General features: G+C 41.8%; 1 protein-coding gene and 1 long non-coding RNA gene across 2 annotated transcripts in view; one reads left to right on the top strand and one right to left on the bottom strand.

The window, feature by feature from the left end:
- The window catches only part of rtn4r (reticulon 4 receptor), a 42,010-nt gene that overhangs the window by 8,059 nt on the left and 10,524 nt on the right, over nucleotides 1–23,427 (top strand). The gene's annotated exons all lie outside the window — the stretch shown is intronic.
- The window catches only part of LOC120804848, a 53,675-nt gene continuing 34,136 nt past the window's right edge, over nucleotides 3,889–23,427 (bottom strand). The window contains exons 2-3 of the long non-coding RNA XR_005709487.1: nucleotides 9,887–10,017; nucleotides 3,889–5,404 (exon numbers count right to left, since the gene is read on the bottom strand). This is a non-coding gene — a long non-coding RNA (uncharacterized LOC120804848). The remainder of the gene's footprint in view (nucleotides 5,405–9,886; nucleotides 10,018–23,427) is intronic.

Below are 23,427 nucleotides of genomic sequence, written 5' to 3' on the forward strand. Positions count from 1 at the left end.
TACAGTACCTGTTCTGGTGGCTTTATACAAGAGTTCCACAAATTTTAGGGGGAAGATAAAACTTTCTTTCATACACAAATCAATGTCCTCAACTGCAGGTGGGAGTAAAATGATTTTCCTGAGCAGGAAATGCATAAGCCTGCAAGTGCTGCAGGAGCAAAGTAAGACATCCTAAACATTCTCAAAAGCATAAAAGTGGAATCAATGGAGATCCTTCTTGTCTGCTACAGTAAGAGTGCCCTATAACCTCCACTTTGAAAGAACAACGCAGTTGTTTGTCTGCATTTAATTGGACGGGGCTACCCCCGCAAAGCAGAATACAGTATGAAGGATAGGCAACTCTCTCCAAGCTAACATGGAACATCTGTGTTCAGGGACATCCATGTGAATCAGGTTCTTCTCTCAGTTATCTCAGGGGCCAAAAGTAGGTTATTCTTATTAAAATTCAAATCTGACAAGTGTGCTACATTGGTACTCTCTTTTTGTCCCAGTGGATTGTGTGCCGAATACATATTCCTCCTGAATCTTTACAATCTTTCCTTCACTCTCGCTTTCTCCTACTCCTCTCACATTGCGTTGGTCATTCTTTTCGCTCTAATTCTATTACTGTCTCACCCACATAAACACTGTCGCTCATCTTTCTGTCTTCACTCTCAGGTGTAAATGCTGATTATCTTGTGTAGATATCAGACCAAGGCAAATTAAATGTGACCGCAGCTAGCCTGCCAGGACATCCATTATAATGATATCTGTAATCTACCGTCTCAGGGGAGGCAGTGGGGAGGGCCGGGAAGATGGAGGGATGATGATGGCGGGGGGTTCAGTATGGATCCGGTGGCTAGCAGGAGAGTAGCGGACATGGATTTTCCACATCTGAGGAGGCTCACGTGGACTACCTGACCATATGTCAACCAATGGTTTTAAGTTCCCCAAACCAGGCTCTACCATCCGAGGCTGCAACCGCGTCCAAAGCTCAGGCCGTGAACCTGCTGCTTGAATCACAAAATGCATCACTTCCTCTTCCCTAGAGGATTTTTCCCAAAGAGGATTTAAACTGGGTGTTAAGAACAGCAAATATACTGTAAATGCCCTTTTCTTCCTAATATGCTATATCAATCAGTGACAAAGTCTCAGATTGGAAATCTATCCACCTGATAATATGGAGGATGATTGTATCAGGGCACTGTGCAGGATCGAAGCAACAGCCTTTGGATCCTGCAGTGCAGCATTTTGACACGGCTCTCAGCGTATTAGAGCAGGCGGAAAACTCATGTAAAAAAATTCCCATTGAATCCCTTTGACATTCAGGATTGGAGAGCACAAAGGAAGGACTAATCTGATGAGCAAAAAGATTGTGGTGGCGACGTGTCGCTGTCGCGGACACGTCACCTTGGCTCGGTTTCTAAAACCTCTAATCAGGAATGGTGCTTGTTTTCACATGCCTCTACGTGTTCTCAGCAAAGCCTATCATCACAGCAATTACTCCAGTGAGGGAGATGAGCACTGCCAGCACTCCATCTCCGAGCTGTAAACAAATTATGCTGAGGGGTCTTGATGATGTCTGTGTGAGAAATTAAATAGTCCGATACCAATTTTGATGGTCCTGCTGTACGGATCTTGAGTCCTCAGCCAGCAGATACTCATTGGGTGAAACTGTGGCGCCACTGGAAGGAAGGTGGTCACAGTGGTGCCTCCCAGATGCATGGTGTATCTGTGATATGTTTTTTTTTTTTTTCGTTTTTTGTCTCTCCAAGCTGTATTTACCAATTTTGCATCTCTCATCAAAAGTACAGACCCCGCTCCACTTGTTTGGATAATGAGTTTTGATAGATTAAGCTTTTTCTCTGTTAGCATAAATCAAAGCCCGGAATTTCCACCTGGAACTTTCAAGAAATAATTAAAGATTGGATAATTACAATTGCCATATGCTTCTTTAAACATGATGTAATTCAACTTGTTGCCATTAAGTCAGAGGAGGTTAATTTTACTGACATGATTTTGTAATTAGTCAAACACCTGGTTTCTTGTGTTTTGATCTATTGCATGTTTAAGCTCTTTTGTCTTGTGGAAATTTCTGGTGGTTTTCAATAAATCTTTCAGCGGTTTTGCCGCGGGTAATTGACAGGTTATGTTTTCTCGCCCTCGATCGCTCCCTTGGAAGGCATTAGCATACCGAGTTTCGTGCCTGACTGTGAAGCGATTCCCACCATGGCTTTAAAAGGCATCGCATGAATAGGCGGCACATTACACTGCAGAGAAATATGAGACAGGAGAGAAAGCACACTCTCCCTCCACTTTTTGTCTAAGCTCATATACACTTCAGCTGGACGAGCTTGACACCCGTGCGCCCACAAACACACACGCCAGCTGCTAGAGCCCCCTGCTGCTTGCTGACTCACAAAAGGTTTAAGAGGCGATTTTCAGGAGGGGCGGGTACATGTTACAATCCCATCTCCCACAGTTAACTCCAGGGAAACAGCCTTGAAATAGTTATACCTCTCCCTCTTAGTCAAAGACACCTGAGCCCGTCCGGATTTTCGCCTACGCTAGCATGACGGTGAAATTAGTGCTAGAAACGCCGCAGAATCTGATCAGAAGTTCAGAATCGCACCTAGGAATTCACCTGGACTGCTGGAAACACAGAAATCTTTTCCTTCAAAAGTCAATACCGGATTTGCGATCTAATGTCAAGAGCCCAGGATACAATGAAAGGCTTTTCTGAAACACCCGATTGATAATCTGTAATCTCACGCAGTATTTATTTCATTAACAACCTTGATTTTTAAGGTTTTCACTCACATACATATATAAATAGTAGGACCAAAGAAAATCTTGGTCGACTGAAATCGTAGCTACTCTTCAACCAATCGATTGGTTGCAGGGGGAAAAAAAATCTGCATGTTATCACTAGATTAACTAAATCGGCCACAGTGCACTGAGTGCACTCTACCTGGCAGCCTTATTAGCCTACCAAGCCTATCAAATCATTTTAACCTAATTATTTTATACTGAAATGATAAAATCAGACTCAGAGCCGACGAGCGTGCACCTGCCGATATTCATATGATTTCCGAAAATAGAACAGTATCAACTGGTGGTCCCGGCACAAGAATATACACTCAGTTATATATTGGGGAATACACACTCAGTTGACAGAGCATCCTTACGCAGACAAGTTAGCCTACCGTTTTTGGGTGATATGCCATGTTGGTTGTTGAGCTATTTGCACAGTTTACGCACGACCTTTTTGGTGATCCGTCTTCACCGCAGACTTATTTGACATGGAGCCGACTCCGAGTAAACATTCGGAGAAGGAATTTGGTCGAAGGAGAGCATATCGACCAACCAATGGACCAGTCGACCGGGAGACTACATCCCTAATAAATAGAATGCATGAAGAGGTCAAGAAAGGCCTCTAATGTTCATATGTCTACATTACAGCTATTCTAGGAACCAGCAGGTAACCAAAAAATCACATAACAAAGATTATAAAGTATAAAAACATGGTTGCATACATTTAAATGGATTAATAAGGGACAAGAGAGTACGAGGATGCTTCACAATCAGGATCACAAACACACATCTAATGTGCAATATTTAAAGTTAAATAGCTGAAAAGCAAAAACACTTCGGTTTAATTGTCCTTTAAATAAATGTATAAATCAATGAAATTGAAAATCGGGGTAAAAGTTACAGGGCAGAAAATATTTGGATGTAGGCATTTAAATAGATATTTAAAGTGAATACAATAAGGCGTTTCAAGACCTCGCTTTCGACAGTTTTCATTCAGTAGTTTCTTTTTCTGAACATAGAAAACACCGACAAGTAAGACATGGTTTAAATGTTTTAAAATTGTTCTTCAAAACATTCTGAAGTATACAACAGCATTGTTCGTTTTTCTTCCTTTTGTATTTCTATTTTCATCTTTGTCCTTGAAAAAGTTCAGATCTTTATTTCAGATTTTCTCCATGGGAGCTGGTAATCTGTGTTTTCAAGTAGTCCCGTTGCGTAAATTTTGATGGAATCCGTGTGATATTACAGTTTAAGTCAGCTGTTTTTAATAGATCCCCTTGATTCCTGTTCGTGACTGTTGATTGGGGAGCTTTGGGGGAAGAAGATGATTCCTGTTTGTTGCTTCTTAAAGAGGTATATTGTAACTATGAGCACATCCTCCAGGTAGCCGAATTTCATTGGGAAGTACTGCTCCGTTAAAAACCGTTGGTTAAATGAGTTAAGACATATACATCCAGAAATTCTACGAGGTCATTTGCGGTATCACAGTATTTCCTATCAATGGATTCCATCTGCACACAACGTTGTAATAGAGACCTGGTATTTCAAAAGCTATAGCATCATGCATTAGAGACCATAAACAGCCTTCAGTGTGAGAGCACTGCACTTCACCACCAGCCAGGAGAGGCATTATTCAGCAAGTGGAGAGACTGGAGACTGGAAACTCTATTGGGATGAGAGCAGAGACGGTTTACTGACATGGACTTTATGGGCCTCACTTCCTCAAAGTAGCCTCATTTACTGAATCTGCAGGGTTTCTATTGGGGAAGCGTTTATTTGGCAAACATTGTCAACTAAAGCTGAAATAACAATGATGTGTTTGTGCTGGCAGTATCATTTCAGACATCTTTTAGTCTGGAAAGACTGGAGGAAATAGGCTTATTGTAGCTTTTGTTATTTTTTTCCAATTTTGCTGTATCCATATTTCTTTCCACTCATCCCCAGGACATGTCTGCTTTATTATGACAGGATGATGACTCCCTTTCCATCTGCTGACAATAGACCCAGTTGATGTTTCATCTGCTCCAGTGGAAACTTTCTTTTAACATTATGTAACTGACATTGAAACAACTCCACTGTGAGGACTCCTCTGTCAGTACAGCAGCACTCTAATTATGTCCTTTTCATATCAGAGCAGTGAGTGAGTACTGCCTGATATAGTTGTGGAGTATGCGATACCTTCTTTATTACTGAAAGGGGTTATCCAGCCCGCCCTCTGCCATTGCTGTGCAAACTATCCTCCTGTGCACCTCCTTCTCAGTGAGATAGAGTTGGAGCTGTGCATATTGGGACTGTAGAACAGTATCGGCTCCTCATCCACTTAACGGGAGAATCAGCTCCGTTTACGACTAATTAAAGCCATTAAAGGGGGCACATGCTAATGCATTTTTGCACAGATAACATAAACACGGGCGGCGGTGGCAGCCGGGCTCATTTTACCGGCAGGTCAAGATGAGAGTAATTAATTGGGTATTAAAGTCGTAGCGTGACGTGTTTGCCAGCTCTTACACAAGACAAAATGGAGGCTTGGGTGCAGAGTGCTGATACGGATGTCATCAAAAGTCTGGCGGATTGCTTCTCACACATCACAGTCTTTAGTTCAAAAGCCCTCCTCGAGGATCCACGGGAAAGAAAAAAAAAAAAAATCCATGTCAGTAATGAAACACAGAGGTGCACAAAATGTTGTGCTAATGAGAGTATTAGATGAGAGGAACTCTCATAAATGCAAAACTTGCAGCAGGTCAGTGTGGAAAAACTGTCGTATTAGGCATCTGAGGAAGTGACAAGAAGCAGTTTCCAAAAGGTATTATTACTACAGATGCAGCTAGACACTCATTTGTATTACAATATTTGCTGAAACTCTGCCTCACTTTGGAGCAATTCTCAAGAGCAACTCTTGGGAAAAATTATAGGTTACATCATCAAAATTTACATAAAATTGTCTGGCGATTAACTGAGTTTTGCACCACAGTGTACCAGGTTGTTTCTACGTTATAACATTTTCATTATCTGCAGTTCTAATAGAGGATTATACAGGTTAATGCATGAAGGACTTGCATAATGGCTATGACTGCACACACGTAGTCATTATTACTCTGCAGCCATTATTCCAGAAACAGTGGTTGACAACAGCCTGCAGCCTACGAGCAGAAAGTGTTCTACTTCCCCTACTTGATAAACACACATTCCCGTCACATAAACTGTGGTGGCGGTTAAGCTATACCTTTGAAAATCCAGCCAGACAGGTGCAGTCTGTGTCTCTCTGCAGGGAAGGATGTAGGAATACGCAGAAATTACGTAGATAAATATTCAGTGTCCAGATGTAGATTAGAGAAAAAAGACAAAACAAAGCCTGGTTTCTGCCACAAGGAGCAAGATGAAAGCAGAGGGCTTTAGGAGTTCCTCCACCTAAGGTAAGCTGTTGCTAAGCTGAGTCTGCAGTTATCTCTTATCCACTGTGCTGAATACAGGAAGAGGAGAAAGGGAAGGGAAAATAAGGGCCAGGCATTCTGTTGCCAGATTGACTCCATCTTCAAAGAGATATTAACATAGCACCAGTTTCCCTTTTATCTTCCTTTAATTTCAAGGATGCCAGCCCAAATTAAAATGCAATGCGACTGAAATGAACCTAAAATATCAGAGATGCAAAGGAAGGAGAGACGGAAGGAAAATAAAAAAAAAGAAGACATGCAGGTTGCAAACACTGATCTGCATGAAAGACAACATCTCTCCCAGTCACTGCACCATCTCAGGTCGTATTTTCCCTCTAACCCATTCTGGTACTGGTCACGTTTTATTGCATTACACCAGAAATGTGAACCCATAATGTAAACATCAAATACCAATAGACTCTTGTAAATACGGACTGATTACAGAGAAAACAAATTTTTAAACCATGCAAGCTACAGTAGTTGCAGGTTTAACAAGTCAATCATGGTACTCTCAGGTTCATTAACATTCAACTAGAATAAGATTAGATATTAATGAAATTTGAGACATGCTTAATGGGAAACTTTGAGCTGTACTGTTATTATTATTATTATTATTATTATTATTATTGGTTGCTTAGAGAAATTTGTATTGAATTTGTGGTGATAGCAGCAGGTAGTAAATCTAATAACACTCTAATAACACTGAATTTCAATATTTACCAGAGCGAGCTGGTTTGTGAATTTGCTGGATTCCCAGGAGACAGTGCTATTTCATCGGTACGCAAACTGGGCTCCACAGACACTCCAAGTAACTGCTTTGATGACTGTTTTCCATGTCGGCGACAAAAACTCCTGACTTGCAGCTGTTCCCCACTCAGTTTGTTAAAAAAATGAGCCTCTGATGAGGCAACGCTGCCACCCAAATGCGTGGAAATTAAAAAGAGTCGAGCCAAATGCAACTTGTTCTGAATACCAAATAGAGCTTTTAGATTAAGTCCATACAAGTCAGCACGGGTCTCCTATGGGCTATTCAGATCGGCAGGGAAATGGAAATACTCTATTCTAGTTTGACTTCCATACAACAAGTACTGTGACTGCAAGACAAAACCCTCTCTCTCTCTGTCACCCCAGCTCCATATATATTTCATTGGCTTTGCGTTTCTTTGAAAGTCTCTTTGCCCGCTGCGTTTGTATCCCGAAACTTGTAGTAAATTTTAACCGTGTCCCCTTGGCAGGAGTATTCATCTTTCTTCCTTCTCTGCAGAGCCAGCGAGCAGCATAACGTTAGAGATCGAGTGTCACAACTGCCTCCTTGGCTTCTCAAAAGAAGATTTCAGCTGCTCTCTCCCTATGCGACATCATAACCATGCTATGCCAGTGACATAGCATGGTTATGGTGTCGAAATAAAGGATCTTGGAAGATGATCTAGCGGGGCTGGTGATGGCACAGAAGATCAAACTGCATTAGAGAAATCCGAGAACTGAGAAAGACAGAGAAGGAGAGGGGGAGCATACTAATGCTGTCCTCTGCATTCTTCTCTCTCTTTTTCTACTTTGCATAGGGGGTCTTTACTTCAACTTCAGAATTCACTGTCTTCATGCTAAGATGCCTCCTACACAATATTCCTGTTTCCATATAACTCGCCCCTGGAACACTCATGAATCACCAAACTGAGGCTCTTTCCATTCTGTGCTGTCAAACTGTCATCCTGATTCGCATGCAACTGCCTTGACCTTGGTGTCAACCTCGATGGAGGTGCCCGCACTGCATAGAAGTAATATACCTATGGTGTAATGTGGGTAATAACTGACACAGCATATTGACCAGGCTAATTGACTTGGAAATGATGGTAGTAAAAAGATAAATGGCGGGATATCTGTAGTATATTTGTGTCATTAACTTCGTACTGTAACACAGTGAATGCCCGAGGAGGTGCTGAGACGGGTTATCTGTCTGAGAAAAGGTGATGAAAACAGATGAAAGGGACTGATGCTTGCATTCTCTAAGCATGGAGGAGAGGCAGAGATATAAGGGGTGAATTTCAAAGGCCCATATGGCCAACGTGGCCCCGGTCATATGTTGAGATACACTGCAAAGGAAAATTTTGATCTCACGCAGTTGTGGCCATCAATCTTGGTTTTAATAATAACATGGTACCCACCAAGTAAATTGCCGAGTTCTAGGGAAAAGAAGGAAGAGGGGTCAAGACACATTAGCAGTCAGACAGTTACGCAGGCGCGGCGAACAGTAAAAATGATTGCCCAAAATGTCTTGCAAACATCCATCACAGTTAACAGATCAGCTCCCCGGTTCAACTTTGAGCTGCCGTTCTAACCGTCGTATGCATGCACACGTTTTTCCTGTGCGCTGAGGAATTATCGTAAACGTTTCTCGTATGCACACCTTTGGTCTTCTGTCCAAATGAACTGATGCCTCGTTTACAGCCTGTCTGATCCACTGACGGCTCTTGCCCTGTCAGGCTGTGTGGTAGCAATGTTGCCATAGCCCCGGAGCTCAGCAGTTAACTTTGCTGAGAGTGTCAGTTGTTTCTTATGGTGGTGGTGTTGGTGAGTGAAAACAAAAAAAAATGCCCATCACAATTTCCCAGAGGCCGCAGCCCATCAGACATCTTGTTCTGTCTGACCAGCAGAACAGAGCAAAACCTGAAGATATTCAGTTTCAATTTACAATAATATAGTCAATTTATAATGTCGAGAGATTGAAAAGCAAAATATACTCACAAAAAAGATGCTGGAACAATCAAATGTTTGTCATTTTTGCTTAAAAGATGACAAAGGATTACTCGGTTATCAAAATCAATCTGGATTAATTTTGTGTTGAAGGACCTGTTAATGAACTCTGATGATCACCATGACAGCATCAGGGCTGTTTTTTTCCCCCGCTTCAGAGCCAAAGAGGACATTGTTCCACTGCTTTCACAGGCTGAATAGTGCTCCTCATGGCGAGTTAACTAACCTTGGTAAAGTTAAATTAGTGGTGCACACCTTTCAGCCTAAAAAGGTTTCCTTTTCTTTGACACACTTTCTGCAGCGCTGCTGGACTGACAAGAAGAAGTCATCACACTGAGTAAATACCAGAGTTCTTCTTTTATCCGGTATTTCCTACACTTAGTAACTTTTGGTTCATCTTGAAATCTCTTGGCTTTTAAGAAGGTGGCACACGGCATTAAGATGGTATTTTTAAAGAAAAATGTGCAGTGTGAAAAGATTTGACTTGACTTGTGTAAAATACCAAATGGCATTGTTTCACTGCAGGGTTCGACGTTGGACAGAAAATGTCAAAATACGGTTCTGAAAGGGAAAGTAGGTCAGAAGTCGGCATGGGACCTCTGTCTAAATACATTCGCACCACCAACAAAATGCCTCAAAACAAGTTCCAGGATTCCCCAGTAATATAAAGACAGTGTGCTTCTTAGTAGCTCACTGACATGTGTTCATATTTCAGGTGACATCCGTAGTCAACAAGTGCCAGAACACAACAGCTGCTGCTGCCGTTACTTGCCTGCTCTGAAGTTGCCCTGGGGAGCCCGGTGCCAAAGCTGGTTTGGGTTCATCGCGCACCTCGTTTCGCATTTCTGCAAAGTTTGTTTCGGCAAAAATGAGACGTGACAATGAAAAGGCTGAGGGGAAGTAGAAGTTACCTTGGGAGGGCGAGTGAACTTGTCTTTTAATCTCTTCCTCTTTATTCCGGAATGCGCATGGCATTTGGGTTCTTTCCTGAAGGTATGGGCAAATCTTGCTGAGAGAAATCCCTTCAGAAAGCTCAGCATGCCTGTAGTGAGAGTGATAAAAAAAAAGAGAAAAAAAGAAATGAAGTCAAAAACAAGGCGAGCTCATTTCAGTATTCACAAAGTGTTTGGTTCTAAATCAACACAGCAGTGAAAAACCCAAAAGTTCTTCAGGGTATAATGACCTCTTGACCTCGATTAGAGGGATGGATAAGGTCCCCAGTCGGCTCCTTTGGTGCCTATTTAAGGAGCTGCCAGTCTGCGCTCCCTATTTTATATGAGCCACAGTGTGGCTATTGGAGTCCACATGATTGATGTGGTCTCATCTCTCAGGCTGTCACGCTCTCCTGATGAGCAGATACTTTATTGACTCAGTTTTGGGGAGTGTGTCTAGTCTCACTACTCACAAGGAGGTATAAGCTCTTTTAGGGAATAGACTCCAAATGGTAACCTCAGCCCTAATCTTTAAAGTGTCGATTTAAGTGTAAGGTCCCATCAGATAAGTTGTAATGATAGGATATTAGTCTCGAAAAGAGGGCAGAAATCAGCAGACTGTTAGCGCTCGGTGCCAGATCCTGTTGACAGAACAGGAAATACTGGAGATTGAATAATGGCATTAGCTAAGGTGACAACAGTCCATTGATGTTTGCTTTGGATCTTAAGTCTTTTTTCACCCTAACTTTTGGCTCCTTTCTGCAGCCAATAATGTCGAGCTGTCTCGCTCAAGTTGCAGCGAACATCAATCCTGCAAGCTTCTCGGAGAAATAAATCCCTTCGCGTTTGCACACATATGGAAATGTCAAAGAAGAAACTATCTCAAACGCAAACAGGCCTGATAGTACATTTAAAAGTACAAGTGGATTTCCTGCTGTTGTTTGCTTATCCCTGCTTTGTGCTGTGACAGTCAGTTTAGGAAAAAAAATATATTAAAAAACTGTAATCCACCAAGTCTCTCTTTCCTTGCAATAAGGTGATGGCTTTGCATTTTCTCTCCTAAGCTCCGCTGGCTGTATCAGAGGGCAGCCTTCACAAAGGAGATTGTACAACCACATGTAATAGGCTACTTCGGTTATCAAGGGCAGGTGCTTAACTTGTCCATATAGAACCTTTGGTCATACTGATCTGGTGTAGGGACATTGGGTCATAAACGGCATGTTCAGGATTGTGTTGTCCGACCATCTCCGGCCTGGGAACACACTCTCAAGTGAAAATCCAGGGGAGATAATGTGGAAGAATCCATTGTATGAGATGCTTTCTTTTGTGAGAGAACTGTGCTTTTCTTCCCGTGACCCTTTACACGTTTGTGTAAGGGACACGGGGTTAAGACAACCAATTTGTTCCAGTAAAAGAAGCAGAGATGCTTAAATAATAGGTCTATATATCAAGAGGTTGTCAGTGTAGTTTTTCTATGACCTGTTAACTGATAACGAGAAGAATTGTTAAATCATGCACCCAAAATAAGCAGCTTGTTTTAACACGCACTCCTGGTGCATGCAGGTGTTTCCTGCCCTAACCAAAAATCAGCCCTCAACAAGCACGAGTTTTGACTGGGAGCCAGAACTGTAGACAGGCAGGGTTTCCAGTGTTACGATTCCCAGGCTGGAAAGCCTGGGAAAGCGAAGAAGAAGAAGAAATAAAAAACACCAAAGGGTAACACAGTAATAACACTGCAACATTCAGGCCCAAATGCATATGTGTTAACGTAGAATAATATATAATCGAAATATGAAACTCTGAAAGAACTGACAGATGATGTGCATTGGTTAAGTGATGAAATTATTAGACAACTAGCGGATTAGTTTATTGAAAATTAATCACATTACTCATTTGTCAAAGAGAAGTGCCAAACATCATCTGGTTCCACCTCCTCAAATGTGAGGATTTGTTCCTTTTCTCATTCTTATATCCGTTAATAAGCTGGATGTCTTTGTGTTTTGGACATTTGGTCTGTGAGAGGCATTATTAGCTATTTTTGACATTTTGGACTATGTGATTTATCAATAAAAAAGAAAAAAAAAAAAAACAACAACTCACTATTGGACAGATTAATCAGTAGTGAAAGTGTTCATTACTTGCTTCTTTGCACTGGTCCATAGCCAACATTTTATGTTAATACATTTCCTGCCACCATTGTTTTCTTTATGATATGTCATTTTTTTTTTAATCCTTTTTGCTTCACGGCCTAAAGCATAAAGGGGTAAACTTTGGTTCTTACACCAGATATATATGCGGTTTCTCCAGTGCATCCTTGACATACGGTAAATTCATGTAACATTTGAAAAACAAATAAAATCCATGCCATCTCATAGCTTGGCTTGTTTTTTCAAGCGACTTTTTTCTTTACAAATAGACTATTGATCAGGCTTTTGTCCTCTTGTGAGCTACTATAATCACCTAACCGGAGGATAAATTCTTTATTGACAAGGTGTTGATTATAGGAATTTACCTTAATTTGGACTATTGACACTGTTCACTGATTTATTTATTTATTTAAAAACACCAATGAGAACCATGTCAAGCTGATAACGGCAAAGCTGCTACAGTCACTTGCTTTTTAGACCATCGGCTACTCGGATTTGAAGTCTCAAACTGCAAAGAGATCCAAGAGACAAAAGCAGTTTAGAACATCTCTTTGGTGTACGGCATGGACACAAGGGCAACATTTCTCATGAATAGAATTATTCACACACACACACACACACACACACACACACACACACACATACGCGGACACACGGACAGATATTGCCTGGGCAGCTGGAAAATGTTAACAAAGGAGGAGATGGACTCCATGAATACTAAGAGCACTGCAAACATTTCTCTGCAGGGTTTGCTCACTGGAGATGATCACAGTTTATGGTGATACAACAAGTCCCTCCAAACTGAATGACCATGCAGGTCGTTTGTTCCCCGCCCTCTGATACGACCCACAGGAGTGTCTCCTGAAATAGCACCGCCAGGGCAGCGGGCGTAGCGGACTTTCGTCACCACGGTTACACTGATAAACATGTGGTTAAGCTTATGGGACGGTTGCAGTTTAGCTACAAAAACCACTTGCTCAGGTTTAGGAAAAGAAAAGAAAATAAGCACTTCCTTAAGGTTAGAGGACACTTGTCGTTATGGCTGCAACAGTAAACACACGGTTAAAATTGTGGAACATCCTAGTTTTAAAAAAAGCAACAGTGACTATCGGTTTCACATGGGAAACGAAGAGCAGTCCATCCTTCTAAGCTCTTGTCCTCCTAAAACATAACTATGGGTTGTGATAAGCTGCCTGCGCAGACAATCTATAGGGAGGTTTTTTTACATGAGGACAGCCTCGCTGATATGTTGTATGATACGAATTTTTGTTCAAATAAAGTTCTGGACCCACTAATTCAGTGTTGGGCTGTTTTTCATGAACTTCATGATTATGGTAGTTGAATACTAGCAATCTTACAGTGTCTCCATCCGATTTTCATTTTCATGAAATAACTTTATGTCATTTCCTTAGTTCAAGAATGTTAAATGTAAATGGTTTTGTGTGTTTTCTTCGTTTGGCTTGCCTGGTGCTGGCATTTCAGTGTTGAATCATTGCGCATTATTAAATCAAATCTGCTGCTGGCAATACAAAATGGAGAATTTCCAGAGCCGAGCAGAAAAAGGTCTAGTTAATGGGTTGCATTCTTTTTTATCTTTCAAATAATGAATCTTTCTATTAAAGTAGTGCTGACTTTGATGTCGATCCACAGGCGTAAAAGCCATTAATCATGAAGCTGTCTACTTTTATTTTCTCTTTTTTTTCCTACTGTAGGACATCCTTTTTACATGGCCTTTGTTGCCAGACTTCTTTATTATTCATCAAAATACTTGTAATGCAAATATTCATACACCGGATTCCCTATCTGTCTATCTATCTATCTACACAAGTTTGAATCCCCAATGACTATTTCTGATACATTACAGAAAACTTCCAAATTTTGACGCAAATTCTTCTCAAAAACTAGAAAAATTCACTTTTTTTTCAGTCAGATAATTCCACTTGATGTTTTAGATATACAAAAATACCCTGCTAGAAATAATAATTTGTGTCTGATATGTTTTTACACAAAAAACTTAGAATTAAATAATCTAATAATTACAGCCATTCCTCCCCCCTCAATGAAAAATTCAGAATCTATCAATATGCAAACATTTTAACAAGTTTAACAGCTGGACACAAGGTGTCTCCGACTTCAATGAAAGGTCTATTCTCAGTGGGTGTACGCTGGAGGTCTCAAGTTTCCACATCACACTTGTGTGAGACCATGAGTGCCCTCAACACTGGTTTTGAGTCACAAAATCATGTTTCCTTGAAAATTCTTTTTGTTTTGTTTTATTCAAGCAGATTTTTGGATGTAATGGTAGAGGTCTGATGCCAGAAAGATAAATATATACAATGGCAGTCTCTCTAATTTATGGTTTTTCTAGCCTCTCTCTCTGCGTAAGCCATCCTCTCTGTCATCAAATGAGCTCCTTACTCCATCATTTCACTCCATGCTTTTTTCTTGCTAAAATATGCAGTCTCTGAATTCAGCATACAGTATTTGTCCTTCACATAAATAATAAAAAAAAAACATATACACAGCTATTTATGCACAGAGTCCCTCTCTCTCTCTGCCTGTTTGTCAGGATACCCTGTCTCATTTGTGAAAATACCATAGGGCAATGTATATTCTTGTGACAAATACAGTAATTATTAAAATAGGAGAAATGATGTTTTACCAGATAAAAGAGATCTGAACATGCAAATTATTCTATGAAAACAGTAAAAACATTAATATTATCACTTAAACTATTAAAACATTTTAACCATTAAAGGCAAACAAAGCCCCAATGAGGCCAAATAGAGCTTGCATTATTCCCAATGCAGCTCTCCTTGTTTAGTAAAATGTATTGAAATGAGCATCACTATCTTGAAACAAGACTAGAAAAAGCAGATAGCTGCATTAAAATCAAGAGCATGACACTAGGTTAAAGAAAAATATTGAAACAGTGTGCGTGTGAAAACAGGTTAAATATTAATACCACCCTATTTACAGAGCTTTTTGTGCTTATGTTACGAAAATGAGCTTTTAGGCTGTTATAACAGACGCAGTGGAGAGGGAGTCCTTTGCACTGTGTTGCTCTGTTGCCATGAAGGGCTGGGATGAACACTAGGGGGCAAGCTTAAGCCTTTCTCTCATGCCCATAGCAAATATAGGCAATTAGATCTCCTCTCTCCTCCTCCATGCTTCAACACTTTGAATTGCGTGTATGTGTTTGCTTCGCAGTGGTATACACCTGTGACAGACGGAACTCACATATTGTTCATATTTGTTCGGGGCTGGGCTTGCATGTGGTGAGCCACCCCTATTCGTCCAAAACTAACGTTCATGGGGCTACTTAGCATTCCGATTGAGGCGAGTTGTGTAGACGTCTGGCATCTCGGATTAAAAATGGATTGCATCTGTAAATCTTTCCCTTTCCTTCTATCTCTCTCCCCTTGCCTCCTATATACCCTGTCAAGCCCCTGTCGTTGCAGGCTGTCTCTTTAGATACACTGGCCTCTCTCTCTCTTTCTACTCTACCCTGCTTTTATGCTCTGCGTTGACGCTCCCTCATTGTATGGCGGCTACATTCTCTTTCTTTCTGTCTCTCCTTCGTCTCTTGCCCAAGCCCGTCGTCTCCCTTTCTCCCGCTGCCTCGCTATCGAGTCTCTCTCATCAAGGCGGCTCCTTTGCAGTGTCTGCCTCAATTTGCCTCATTCCTGGGAGTGCAGTGTCAGCTCGGGCCTCCTGATCAAATCCTAGCAAATGATGACTGCTTTCATCCCACATTTAGCTGCCTTGCGTCTGTGTAGCTGCCTCCCTGTTTCCCACAATTCTTTGCTGGTGCGGGATTGGTGCCCGCCTGTGTGTGCTGGTGTGTCTACTGTGTTGGTCTGTCTGTTGTTTGTTGCCGGGGATTGGGGAACAGATGGTGCGCTACGTTTCCCCCTGCAGAGGGTGAGTGCTACAAAGTGCAGCATCATGCAAGATGGGTTTTACTGCAGAAATGACTACCACAGTGGATCTCCTTTATTGTGTTAGTTAGTTAGATCCTCATAATGCCTTGCTAAAAGTTTTCACACCAAATTAAAGCTGCAAGATTGAAAGGATTTTTCTTGACTGTTTTCAATGGATAACTGGTGAAATATTAAGAGCTTTGTTAGGAGACCTCTTTGCACTATAGTAGTCGGAGATCCACAGATGTTTGACAGCTCTTGAGTTCTGTAGAGATTATGGGCTTCAGCAGAACCCCATGGGCATTGCTACTGTAGCTAGAAATATATTTGTAGGAAACTAGCACCAGTGCAAGCGAGTAGGCAGCACAACCCCCCGGGTGGATGAGTCGGCAAAGTACGGATGATACTTCTCAAGAGACCCCTCTTTTCTAAAATATTAACAAGATGGATGAATTCATTTCACATAAAATACTTAATTGAATTCATTGCCCATGAGTGTCGCCGCTGATATTACCACAACACATGAATTGGCAGATTGGGTGGGAAAAACCTTGTGGCCCCCACCATGCAGCGCTAAATTGTGCAACTCACAGAAGAAGTGCATTTTTAACTGCTAATGAATCAGTTGTGTTTGGGCCAATGCCAGACACTCAGAGGCCAAGATTAAAACTCTGCTCTTGCTGATCATAACAAAAGCCATGGGATTAGTCACTGGAGATAGAGCCAAGGTCCTTGCCCACACAGCTAATTGAGCTCTTATCTTAGGCCAGCCGGTAATGCCATTAATCATAAATGGCATGTCGTGTTCATGAGGAAGCGTGGAAGCTCCATAAGCTCCTGGTGAGCTCTGAAAGTGCATAGTGCTTTGTTTTCAAAAGCCCGTGCAGAGCTTTTTGGATACAGTATCAAGATTAGCCTATTAGATTGTTCTGTAAATTACCTTTGACTCCTACAAAAAGGTATTAGAAACATACTGTGATTTATTGCTCTTCTTTATGACCAAATCTGTGTTCAATTCATTGTGGCAAAGGCCTCTTGTGTTGCGTTCTGCTGGGTAGTGAGACTAATGATAATCTGCAGTGTGATTTGTTGCTCAGAGCAGTTATAGGCCCTTTATTTTCTTGTTTACTCTACTTTACCGGAGGCAGTTTACCATAGCTATAGCCAACAAAAGAGGAAGAGCAAACATAATCTATTGTTAACCACTGCAGTTGCTGCACAAGTGCTATTTCAGGATGCCCTGTAGAAATGCACCGGTATACTTGTGAAGCTACATGTAGCTACAGTAGTTCTCCTTGCATTCTGTATTATCTGCCTCTAAGCTATTTTACTCTTTGAAACGTGTGTATAACCAAGCACTCTTGTCTTATGACCTTTGATTGAGCAGATTTTCCCCAGGAGAGAGCAAAATTATAGTCGTTTGTGCTCCAGTTTCAAATTATGCATAACTTTAATTGCTAACTCATGATGGGGTCTATGAGAAAGCTCTAAAACGTGAGTGCTCACATGAGTGTGCACTAGTAAATTAGTATGACAGTGGCGGGTGGCTGCGTTGGGAGTAAGGGGAGGAGGTGGTGGAGACGGGGTTACGAGCTCAGCAGAATGACTGAAATCCCTGCTGTCAGGTGATGGCTGCTCAGGTGATGCGGCACAACGCCAGCGCCTCTCCAAGCAGAATGCAGACGGAGAGGGAGGACTTAAGATGTTTTCATATGAGAAGGGATCAAGAGGGATTTGGTTCAGTGCTGTCTGTTTCTTTCTTGTTTCACATCAAGGCCGCGTGTCACATGCAGCCTGGATACGTCGACGCATAATGTGAAAAGTCACATGTACCAACCGCCAGCTAATACAAATGCATCGCATGGACAGAAGAGTATACGTCCCGTCGTACATATTAACACAAATAATCAATCAAGGATGTTACATAGAAAAGAGGATTAATTTGGAGGACTTGATGGCTTTTTACGACGAGTGCCTCGGATGTGTCCATGCCAAGTAAGCAATATGTTAGAGGTATTAGAGCTGACCTGAATATGTGAACAACTGAGATAACAGTGACCAAAAAGCTTTAACAAAGTGGATGTTGATAAGTGAACCAGGACAAGGAGTAGAATTTTTTCTTCTCAGAACTGTCCTACTCATTTCAGGATCAAAGATCTTCTATCCACTCAGCTAATGATATATTTTACCAATGGCTGAAAATAACAAAGTACATTTATAAAGTTAAATTCCATCACTGGGGTTTTTCCATTTTGTGCTCCTTTTCACTTCTATTCTATTACATTTCAGTGGGCTCCTTCAGAGAGCTATAGTTACTAGTTACTTCTTGACATAATTTACCTGCCACTTTTAAAGAGGCACAGTATTTGTTGTAATCTATAGTTGTGTTTCCTTTATTCTTTTGCACTATTAATCACTACTCAGATGCTTGTCCAGTTCTGTTTAGCTCCTGAAATCAAGACACTTGGGTAAATGGGAAGGAAGCCTTCTCACACTTAATACTAATACTATTTCCCTTTTTTCAGCATTCAAAAGATTTGAGTGTTATAACTTGACAACACACTAATATCACCAGTCTACTGCTTAGTTTCTGAACTCGCACGTATACTGTATGTGGTTGCATTGTGAAGCACATTAAGTCTTAATCATTGCATGGACGGACCAAGAGTACCATCAAAAGCACTGTAATGCATTTGTATTATTCAGACATATCAGGACCATTAGTACAGGCACTAGAAATCGCATTCATAATACAATCCACCAAGAGCTTACAAACTAGAGCTCTGGGGAGAAAGGAACAGCTGAAGGATGCAGTTTAAAAATACTAGATTGTTTTTCTCCAAGGCTGGGATGACTCATTACTCAGGCAGCTAAGCAGGAAGTCTTGTCAGTTGGGTCGTCCCACAGTACAGTGACACGCAAATTGTGCCAGCGCATCACTTACAGTGCTACAGTTGTTTTGGGACTGTGACAACAACAGCGGTACACACATACAATTGTACACAACTTCGCATAAACACATACACCTGTGCTGGAATCCAGGGAAGGGATGTGTGCAGATTGGAGGATATTTTTGTTTTCTGGGAGGTAGGGGAAACTCTCAGGTGGCTGCCATGTGCTGACGTGTTTATCCCGTCTTCTCATCTCGTGGCTTACTTGTTCAGAAGCGAGGTGTGTTGGGAGATAGCCCGACCAACCCATTGCTCAGATACTACAGCCCCGTGACAACTTGCCACTATTGGATCTTTACTCTGGTCTTATCTGATGGCCGCTTTGCCGTGAGGTGGTGCGAAACCCGCGCTCATGCGTCACCAGCTCTCCTCCTATCTCGCTGGATGCAGCCCAAGGAGGTGAGAGGGGTGTTGAAGGAGTTAGAGGGCATATTGGGGGCAGACTGGCATGGCACTCAGCCTTGGATCATCCCTCACCTGGGAGATAAAGAGCAGGAATGATGACTCCCCAGCATGAACTGAGCTTTGGGCCGGTGCTCGACCTTTCCAGTAAGAAAGGTGGCTGATCCGTGGAGGCCTCTGATGTAAAGAACTGCCCTTATCAGGCCGACGGGGAGGAAGTGGAGCAGATAGCAGACAGGCTGGTGCGAAGAAATTTAACTGATTCTAGGCTCGGCTGGGTGGGGATGCTATTAATGTGTCTCTGTATTCATCCCCTCCTTTTCTTTTTTCTATCCTTTCTTTCTTCTATCCTTCTTATCGGAGCTCCTCTGCAGAAAAATCCATTTTCCTGCAGTAGCCCGCTTTGTCTGTGCAGGATGCAGTGGTACTGAGGCGGGTGGTAAATAATGCACAAGTCATTCTCCTTTCATTCTTCCAAAGGAGTGAGCGCTCACTATAAGACCCTCTCTGAAGTGGGCTTATTAAACCAACAGGCAGGGCTGCAGCGGGGGTTTTTTTTTCCTTTTTTGTCAGTGACAAGAGGAGAAAGTGAGAATGTCTCTAAAAAAAATATCTACTGCGATGGTCCATTATTCCACTCCCTCAACCATTACCCATTGAAACTAAAAGAAGAATCCAAATGGAAGATACACAGAACTCCCAAAGTCACTGAGTGTGCCTTTGCTGTGGTGCAATGCAGAGATCCTGCAGTCGAGTTGTGCTTGATCCCTTGCTGAAAGATAAGATGGCCGACCTGCTTGTGGATTCTCAAACAGTGCGTCGCCTTGTGAGTTTTGGTTTATGACATTTACAACAGAACATATTAAAAAGTGGTGCAGATGCCCATTGTCTTATGGACAAGATTCAAAGCAAAGGTTGAAGTATTTCAAGTTTGGAAAGCTTGCTCACCTTTCCTGACAATTAGCACCGTAACCTTGATATGAAAGTGTTGAGGCTTACTCTGGCATGTGCATTTTTGGCTTTTCGTCCCTCCTCTGAGTATCATGAGGCTTTTTCTTTTACCTTATTTTCCATTTGTTCGACATCTAAGAGATAAGTGGTTTTGTTGTTCACCTCCTACTTTCACCCAATTCTGTAACTGCACTCCGGTGGCGTTTCATTTTCAGTCAAGATGCTGCAAGGTTGTCATTTCTCTTTAAAGCACAGCGGAGAATACAGACCTTTTAGCGTGCTTGAAGGTCTCCTTTCTCTGCTGTGCTTTAAAATATACAGTAAATAGTGAGTCGGAAGCTGTCCAAATTCAGTTTCAAAGCTGCAGCTTCACATGCTTTGGGTTTAAGTGGAAGGTCTGGGATAGAGAATGAATCAGATGTATGCGGAGGCAGGGAAAGATATAAGATCCTATACCTCACTAATGTCAAAAACCCACCTACATAGGCTCACAGAGAGTATTTCAGCCTCCACAAATATTTACCGGATTTTCAATAGTTTTCATTGCGCAACAAATCCTAACATATCCCTCTAACAACACTATTTTGGAAAGAGAGGCCTGTAAAAAAAATCCGATGTGATGGGAGCAAAACACTGCTGAGAATACAGCTCTTGTTACAGGGCAGAGCAGCAGAAGTAGGCCTCGTGTTATTGGCCCTAATACATTTGCTTGCAGGAACTGACTCGAAAGATGAAAGGAAAGGAGAGGTTTGTCTTTTTCAGGTCAGCATGCCTCCAGGGCTGCCCACACATCCAAAATAGATGGATCTACAGGAAAGCTGGCCAGAATTAGTTAACGCTTGCACAATGATCTATCTAATTTATGTATTTATTTTATTCTTTTCATTTTCTGCTAGTCTCAGGATGTCCTTCTTCTTCTGGCAATTTCTTACAGATGCTCGTGGGCACATTGTGTCTCTGTATTCCTTCCACTGTGTGTCTGATGAGTCATGCACAGGGACCGAAAAGGAATTACACAGTCTTAGTTTGAGATAATGGATAACTAATGGCTACCTTATGAGATGACACTTTAGAGCATATGTGTGGTGTGAGATGCGTTAATTGAATGCGCTGTAAATGAGTTGAGAGATTACACACGCTGACATTCTGATGTGATGAGACAGACCATGTAAATAACACCAGCACGACAACAAGCCAGTCACTACAAACTGCAAACTGGGCGCCACCTGCCCACCTTATCCCAGTTATCTGTCCCATTCATCTTCTTCCACTTGAGATCTCATTGACTTCCCTTTCTTAGACAGCAATCCAGCCGCTCTCTGTCATAGACACATCATTAAAATGTCCAGTTCTTTTAGGGCTGTATATCCCACGAGATTCCCTTTTCATCTCCTCCAAATGAATCCTCTCCCATATGTCACGGTGTGGCTGAGATGCTTTGTGGCTAGCAACGGAGATAACAGCTGGCTGAGCACTGTGCCGCACTGCATTTCAACTCATGGTGCGCTATGTCATTCTATCTGTCTGAACTTTTATTGTAAAATATAACTCTGCAGCACTAAGTCTGTACTTTGTTCAACCATTGCGTTTCTCAAAGAAATAGAGAGGAGAGGATTTATGACCTAGGTAAATATTAAAACCTACAAAATGAGAACAAAAACTACAAATCCTTCTTTTTGACAAAGCATTCTGGCTGAATAAAGTGCAGTCTACATTTGCTTATCTTGTTACATAAACTTGCATTAACTGATGTTTAATGCATTTTTAGGACAGGTGATGTCCTATAGTCCTTTCCAAACTACTCTGTTAAATTAAAAAATGTCTGGAAAATCATGCAATGCTAAATGTAAATGTGGATGTTGGGGTTGGAGCTCCAATCGCATGCTTACATTTTTTAACCATACGGACCTGTGTGTGTGTGTGTGTGTGTGTGTGTGTGTGTGTGTGTGTGTGTGTGTGTGTGTGTGTGTTTGCGTGCCATAACATATGGTCATTGTATGAATTGTATCTACTTCAGAGAAGATGAGTTCAGTGATGTTTGCAGTTCTTCCAAGACACACTTGCTGGTTAAAGCATGTCTTTCTTGGCTTGCCCAGTCTCAGTCAGGTCTCCTGGTTTAAGGTGATTGCAGATGACACATTTGTGGCCAGTCTGCATAGTCAGTTGGCCAATCGGGCAGAGTGCAATATTGCGAAACTGGAGAAGACTGAGGAAGGGTAAATGACACATTATGACGGTAAAAGGAGCGTCAGTAATGGTTTTTCTTGTGAAGTATTCTTAGGCTCCTTTTCACTGCCTCTCGTCCTCAGGCAGTAGATCATTGATATCTGTATCATCCATTGCATTTTCACATTGACTGACAAAATCTCCCTACTCAAAATACCTCTCTGTGCTGTACAGTACATTCACCTATGCATAATGTTGGGATGACTAATGTGTGTTCTTGCATTTGTTTCTATCCTGGGCAACAAAGGCTTTGCAAGGTTAAATTGAGCGTCCATGTCAAGAACAAAGCAGCAAAGATGCTGGCAATTTAGAAATCCTTTTTGGTTTCACCCACAGCTACTCTTTCCTACAAAGCAATTCTCTAAACCAACTAAATGGATTACTCACAGAAAGACTTTGGTTTAGTCTATGCCAGTCAAAGATTAAATGCTCGTTTGATGTATTTTTTCCCCACTTCATCCACAGCTAGTTTATCTTCAATAAGCCCAACAGGTGCCGGTCTAAGTTCCAAACACGGGAATTTTGCAGTAATGAAGCTGTCAGAAAGATGAGGAGTGGCTAATGTTTGCATCGATTCTACTTCCAGGCCTGGAAAACAGAAGAGACCGTTCTTTGAAAGCTCAGCTATGCCTACAGCAAAGACAGGCTACAATAACATCAAACTAGCATCAAACTGTGTAACCACCCATTACAGCATATTCTCTGCTCAGACCACCTCAATGTGTTTTCTCATCGTCATATTCCCAGATATATGCTGCCTGTGGGTGTTGTCATTGCTCTCTCCCTCTCCAGCTGACACTTCACACGAGGAGGTGTTAGCATTATATGAAGCTATCATCCAGTGTTTACTGGGGCTGTTATCCTTTCTGGGTAATACAGCAGTGATTCATTAGGCCTCATCTGCTTTCAAGCCAGGGCAA

Source organism: Xiphias gladius, chromosome 19, assembly GCF_016859285.1.
Source record: "Xiphias gladius isolate SHS-SW01 ecotype Sanya breed wild chromosome 19, ASM1685928v1, whole genome shotgun sequence".
Taxonomy (NCBI): Eukaryota; Metazoa; Chordata; class Actinopteri; order Istiophoriformes; family Xiphiidae; genus Xiphias; species Xiphias gladius.